Genomic DNA, 7,180 nt, shown 5'->3' with positions numbered 1-7,180 from the left:
CGGCCCTCGGGCACGCTCGCCTGCTGCCCCCGTGTGGTCACCGCGGGCACTGCAGGGTGCAGGGACAAGTGCGCTGCAGAGTGCTCACCCCCCAGCCGGGGGCGAGCTCGCACACCTGCAAGGGTGGGGCCCGGCTCACTTCCGACAGGTGCTCCTCAGAGGCGGGAGTGCCCTGCCTTGGGGACCTGGGCCAGGGCGATCGCCGTGTGCTAACGGAAGGGACCCAGGCGCCCCGTAACCGTGGGTCGCATGCAGGGTCCCTCGCCTCCGCCTCACTCTTCTCCGTAGGAAATTGGCGCTCACCCTCAGTGCCCTGCATGAGCGGTGTGAGGATTCATTCCTATGCCGTTTGTATAATTATTACTATTATTATTGACAGGGTCTTCCAAGGCCAGTTCAGGCCTCAAATTCCCAGGGATCTTCTTGCCTCAGCCTCCCCAGTGCTGAGATTACAGGTGGGCGCCACCACCCCGGGCTGTATTTTCTTGCGAGCTGGGTCTTGAACCCAGGCCTCGTGCATGCCAGGCAGCTGTGCTACCACAGAGCGCATTCCCGCCTGTGGGTTGGAGAGGCTCAAATCTGCTTTCAAAGCATGGACGTGCAAGATTTGAGGCGAGTGCCTGGTTAGTTAATCCAAGGATGAAGGAAACAGGTATTTACCTATTTCTTTAATGAGGGTTGAACCCAGTGCCTTTGCACTGAGTACTGGTTTGTGCCACCAGCCTGGCCAGTGACCAGCATTTACCAAGGAAATTCCTACTCAGCCCCCATTCTTGGGTGAGACTTCAGGTCACAGCACTGTGCCCCTGCGTAGCAGCCCCCACCAAACATAGATCGGGAAATAGAGGGGCAGGGAGACAGGGGCGTCTCACCGAGTTGGCCAGCGCAGCTCTAACCAGAAAATAGCACTGCCCTTTGCAAATGCATAGCTGGTAGGGGACAGGTCAGCATTCCTTGTGCCTGGCACAGTCCTGGCGTTCAGCAGGCTCCTAGTAAAGTCTGAGTGAGAGAATAAAAACAAGAAGTGACAGCTTGGGCACCTGAGGACATCACCTGTGACTAAGATGGTGGGGTCTGCAAGATCAGAGCTAGAGTCCTGGGATGGACAGGGGACTTCTGGCAGGGGCGCAGGACCCAGAACCTCCACGTGGGCTGGAGGCTGCGGAGCAGGGCGACTCACTTCCTGTCTGCCTGTTTATACTCGCGTTCTGAAGTGTGTGGATTCTGATGCGCTATAATTATCACGCGTGCCCACGTGCGTGTCCAGTGAACGAACGTGGAAGTAAATAGTCACCTGGGCGGCTCTCAACAGGAGCCTACCGGTGGAAACAGCAGGTCTGGGGGCGGCAGGAACCAGGATGAGCTCCCAGGTGACTGTCACACGCAGGTGGCCCTGGACCACACTTGGGGAACAAAATTACCAGCTGGCCAACCATCCAGGATCATTTGCATGATTTTTGCATATATTTGCATGACTCCTTTAGTTCTCTATATAAAGTCTGCACTGGTTCTTGGCCTTTCTTTTGCAGAATCCTCAGCCAAGCTCCCCCAACCCCACCCTGGGAGCCCCAGATCTGGGTGGTCCTAGCGGACCCCTCCTGCCCACTTCCTAGCTTCAGGCAAATTCTGGTCCCTTTGCCTGGGCTCCACAGCCACAAACCCCTGAGACTCCTTCTTCCTGTGCACCAGGCCTGCCTATCTCATCCTGCTGGGTACCCCGAGACCCCTCAGACTTCACCCCAGAGCCAGCTTCAGGGAGGTCACCCGGTTCCCCAAGTGGCCCCCCTTCTGGCCTGCTGTCTGCTCTTAAAATATCTCTGCCATTTCCATTCATTTCAAGCCAGTGCTATTTGGGTTTTGTTTTGCTTCGCTTGCTTTAATTAGGTCTTTAAAATTACCCAAGTCAGATACACTTATAGAAAAACAGTCCAGCCAGGTGTGGTGGAACATGCCTCCATCCCCAGCTACTCAGGAGGTTAAAGAATGAGGGTTACAAGTTCAAGGCCAGCCGTGGCAATTTAGCAAGATCCTGTGTCAAAATAAAATAATAAGCCAGGCATGGTGGCACATGCTTGTAATCCCAGCATTTGGAGGCTGAGGCAGGAGGATCACTGCAAGGTCAAAGCCACCCTGGACTACAGAGCAAGACCCTGTCTCAAATAAACCCAGAACACATAAATATGAATAGGGCTGAGAGTGTAGCTCAGTGATAGAGCACGCCTGGGTTCTACCCCCAGTGCACACACATTTTACACACACACTCACACACACACACACACACACACACACACACACACACACACAGAAATCCAGCAATCTAAAGTATTTGAAAAAATACGAGTTTTTTCTTTTTTACCCTGTTCTCCCAATAACTCTGTTTAGGAACAGCCCTGGGAACAATTTCCTTCCAGATCTTTACGGATTTAGACACAGATATGATATGCACAAATTTACTAATGTACCTTTTAAACAAAAGACCTAACATTATTTATTTATTTATTCATTCATTCCTTCGTGGGTCTCACTGTGTAGTTCAGTATGGCCTGAACTCCACGTAGTGCTGCGTACTATTTAGGGGGGTTCTCTTGCCTCAGCCTCCTGCCTAGTGGGGTCATAATAACTTGAGGATGCGAATTGCTAAATTATCATGCATGCAACACATCTGACTTCATTTTCTGAGGAGCCGGAACCAGTCCGCACTCCCACCCGAAATGGATGAGAGCCCCTGCCGATCCACATGCTCGCCAAATCCGGCACAGTGCGGAATCCCCGCCAAACTGGTGGGAGGAGAATCCCCACCTCAGTACAGCCCTGATTTGCATTTCCCGGATTACTAATGGCGTCGAGAACCTGTTTGTTTACATCGTCCATATCCTTGGAGTGTGTCAGCCCTGGAGGGTTGTGATGAAGCCCTTGAGTGTGTCAGCGGACTTGTTCTCCTCTCCTTGTCTTGCTTTATGTATTTCGGGGCGATGTTATTAGGTGTGTACGAGTTTGGAATTGCTTTCTGTCTTCCCGGAACCCGGCACTCCATCTTTGTTGCTAAGAACGCTTTTGCCTTGCAGCCTAGTTTGTTGGACATTAATATCATGACAAATCTTTTGATTTTGATCTGTTTCCAGACCAAGAAGGACAGTTGGTTGCCTCCCCCTCAGTGTGTCTGAGTCAAATCACTTCCAGATTATCAGTTGGCTTCAGTAAGAGGTGACTCAGTTTCTTGTTTCAAAAATATTTGTCTTAGGGGTGTGGGGAGAGGGAGGAAGAGACAGGATCAAGATAGGGTGTACACAGATATGAAAAGGCCAAAAGGAAACCCAGTGTTTTGTCGAACAAATATGCAGCCATAGGCATATACATTTTGAAGAAGTATTTTTATTACAGAAACTTATAAGCACACTCAAAAGTATGGAATAGTATAAAATGAACCTCTCAGCCAGGTGTGGTGGTGCATACCTGTAATCTCAGCACTCAGGAGGCTGAAGCAGGAGGCTCACTGTGGGTTCAAGGCCAACCTAGGCTACATAGTAGGTCTCTGTTTCAAAAAAAAAAAAAGAGAGAAGAAAAAAAAGAAGACCCCTGGACATCTATCAGCCAGCTTTTTTTTTTTTTTTTTTTGAGACATATTCTCACTATATGATGCGGGCTGGCCTTGAACTCATAGCAGTTATCCTGCCTCAGCCTCCTAAGTGCTGGGATTACAGGTGTGTGTCACCACGCCTGGCCAGAAGAGTGTCCAAATCCCAGGTTTTGGCCACATCCCCATCAGGATGTGGGCGGCCCAGGTAAGCCCAGTCCAGCAATGTTTTGTAGGAACACGTGAGCTGCAGAAATCAGCCTTCTGTGTCAATTTACCTTTTGTAGGAATGATACAAAAAAGGACAAAACAGGGCTGTGTCCCAAACAACACACAGGACAAAGGCCCAGGCAGGTTGTAATCCCAGCTCCCAACTCCATCCCAACATGGAGAGGCCTGGAAAGCTCTTTCACAGTCCGGCAAGATGCGGCACACCTGTGATCACAGCACTCTGGGAGGCTGAGGCAGGAGGATGGCAAGTCCAAGCTTCTCCTGGATAACTGATCAATTTAGGGAGACCCAGTCTCAAAATAAAAATAAATAAGTAAGGTCTGGGGAGGTAGCTCAGCAGCTGAGTTCAATTCTTAGTATGGAGCAGGGTGGGAGTTTTGGCCTCAGAGCCTCTGTCTGTGTGTCTGTAAAATGGGCAGCCAGCAGCCCCCAAGGTGGCCACGGGGTGGCGCTGTGGTACCAAGGCCCCAGGACCATGGTGACCCTGGGCCCCCAGGGTCCAGTGGAGGCCAGGGAAGTCTTAGAAGCCACCCCTCTGGGGTGGGCCTCCCTGAGGAGGGGTGAATAGGGTCGTGCTGACCGTTGCAGCAGGAGGGGACACCCCAGCTAATGCAGTTGAAGCCACTACTGTGGCAGGGCCTGGGACACTCAGGGTGTGGGGTCACTACCTTCCTGTTGGTCCCCAGCTCCTGAAGACTGCAGTCTCCCACCGGTGCCACAGGCGGCGCCTGGGCCTCTCACACACAAGTCTTTGGGGGCTGGGGACATCCAGATCCCTACTCCTGTCCGGGCCCCAGAAAGTGGAGCCCCTCTGCCCCTTCTGCTCTCTGGGCACTAATGTCCCCTGAGTGCCCCCAAGGCTGGCCTGGCACTTCCGGGACCACCTGACTCCTGAGCCCGGAAGCCGCCCCTCCTGTTCCTGCTGGCTCCTCCAGATCCTTTGGGGTTCCGAGGCCTGGACAGGGGCGAAGGTGTCCAGGAGACCTGGCCACATGCAGGCTGCTGCTTCTGCCCTGCCCGCTCCAGGCCCCCATGCACTCCACTTCCGTCACTCAGCCCTCTGTTCCCTGGCCTGCAGGAAAGGCCTTGCGATCCTCATGTGACAGCATGAGCAGCTGGCCTGCTTATCTGGCCAGCTGCCCAGGACAGCCTGGCCCCTCAGTGCCCCCTGCACCCGCTCCCTAGCCTCCCTCTCCTATCACCAGACTCTGCTGTGGTTAGGCTTGAAGATCCTGAGGAGAAATCAAAGTGTCGGAGTCCAGTAGGCGGCACATGCCTGGAATCCAGCCCACAGGAGGCTGAGGCAGGAGCATCGTGAGTTCCAGGCCAGCCTGGACAACTGAACAAAGACCAAAAACAAAAACAAAAGACCCAGGAGCTCTGTAGCTGGAGGGTGCAGGCATTTCATTGTCACCAGTGAAGGATGGAGGGTAACCCTTCCACACCACTGAGAGACCCAGGACGGGGTGCAGTGGGGTGGGGTCCCAGGGAGGTCAGATTTGCTGCCTGTGTCCACTGTGCAGGGCACCAGTCACACCCTCATCTCCCAGAGAAGAGGGGACAGGGTCAGGTCACAGAGCCAGCCCGGGCCTGGCCCCTTCCACACCCCAGGGGTGTGTGTGTATGTGTGTGTGTGTGTCCCTGGCTTCCTTCTTAGTGGCCTCCTGCTCCAGTTCTGGCCAGGCATCAGGAGGATCCCGAATTCCCACAGACTCTGGGCCCAGCCCCACCCGCAGACGCCCTGCATCTCTTCCCTCTGCAGGCATGGAGCAGAGGGAGGAACGGGAAGGACGGGCCTGGGGCAGGGCGAGGGGCAGGAGCTGACCTCCCTCTGCTTGGCAGGGAGCCTCAGGACTCGGCTGGGGCCAGGGCAGGAGGGGACCTGGCGAGGACACCAGGGGCCAGAGGCCTGGCTCTGGAGAAGGCTCTGCAGCTGCTCCCGGGGTGCCTATGTGGTCCCCTCGGCTTCCCTCACGGGGAGAAAGCTGCCGACTGCCTCCCTCCCACTGGGGCCTGGCCTACCTGTCCTGTTGCCATGGCACCTGCAGCGTAGTGGACAGCCATGGCGACGGTGATGGGGAGCCCTGGCTGCTGTCACCCCTGTGACACGGGATTCACCCCCGTGGGGTGAATAAGAACCTCTTTGGGACCCCCAAGGGGCACTTCCGGGCAGAGTGCAGACCCAAGGGGATGGGGCTCACGTCCAGAGCCCACTGGGACCCAGGCCAGAGGGTGGCCTGGGACTGCAGGTGTTCAGGGGAACAGGCAAGGAGGGATCCAGCTGATTTTGCCAAGTGCCTGTTTGTCCTGCCCCACCCTGTCCCCAAGACCTCCTGGCATCTTCTGAAAGACAGGAGGAGCACAGTCCTAGCCATCTCTCTAGGTTCCCCTGACGGCATCCTCCTGCCTCGGCCCTGAGGAGCTGGGATTCTAGGTGTGCATGTCCACACCTAGCTGATTTGAATGTTTTAGGTTTTTTGGTTTTGGGGTGTTTTTCTTTTTCTTTTTTCTTTTCTTTTCTTTTTTTTTTTTTTTTTGTGCCAGGGATTGAACTCATGACCTCATGTTTGCCAAGCATGCATTTATGTCGCTGAGCTAAACTCCTGGCCTTTTTTTTTTTTTTTTTTTTTTTTTTGCTTTCAGACAGGGTCTTGCTATGCGGTTCAGGCTGGCCTTGAGCTCACTTTGTAGCCCAGAGTAGTTTCGAATTTGCAGCGATCCTCCTGCCTCAGCCTCCTGAGTGCGGGAATTACAGGCATGCACCGCTACACCCAGCTGAACTTCTTAGTTTCATCTTTGAACTTGTGTTCTGCCAGTGAACTTCAGCGATACCACCCCTGTGCACGAGCAGAGGAGGAAATTGTAAGTAAGGGAAACGTTTTCTATTTTAGTACCTTTGCTGATTTTTAGCATCTTCCTGAGTTTTTGGACAAGGAACCTGCGTTTCCATCCAGCCATGCACTCCTCTAAGTCCGCAGCTGGTCCTGTGCCAGGAGGAGAAGGACAATGGAGGACCACTGGGAGCGTGCGGGGCGAATCTGGGATGACTGTACCCAGATGGGGCTTCAGACGGCCAGGCCGGGTCCCAGGTGCAGAGGGGAGGCTTTGGGCCCCTCCCTTCCTTCTCCTGATCCTTCAGGAGCCGCCTACCTGGGGTTGTGGCTGCAGGGGGAGGCCTGATGGGGCAGGTAGAGTGGGGTCCTCCTTTCCCACCTCTGCAGGGAACTGCAGTGAGGCTGGGGAGGAGGAGCAGGGCGGCACCTCCAGGCCCTGCAAAGTCTGTGCACCCATGTGCATGTCAGGAGCCAGGGGACCTGAGCTCCTGCCACCCCCGGAGGGAGGCAGCCATCGGCAGCCAGGAGCTGGCTTGCAGGG

Source organism: Cavia porcellus, unplaced genomic scaffold (genome assembly GCF_034190915.1).
Source record: "Cavia porcellus strain 051 isolate PalLab524CR breed Dunkin Hartley unplaced genomic scaffold, mCavPor4.1 scaffold_40, whole genome shotgun sequence".
Lineage (NCBI taxonomy): Eukaryota > Metazoa > Chordata > Mammalia > Rodentia > Caviidae > Cavia > Cavia porcellus.
Note: the sequence above shows the minus strand (reverse complement) of the source record.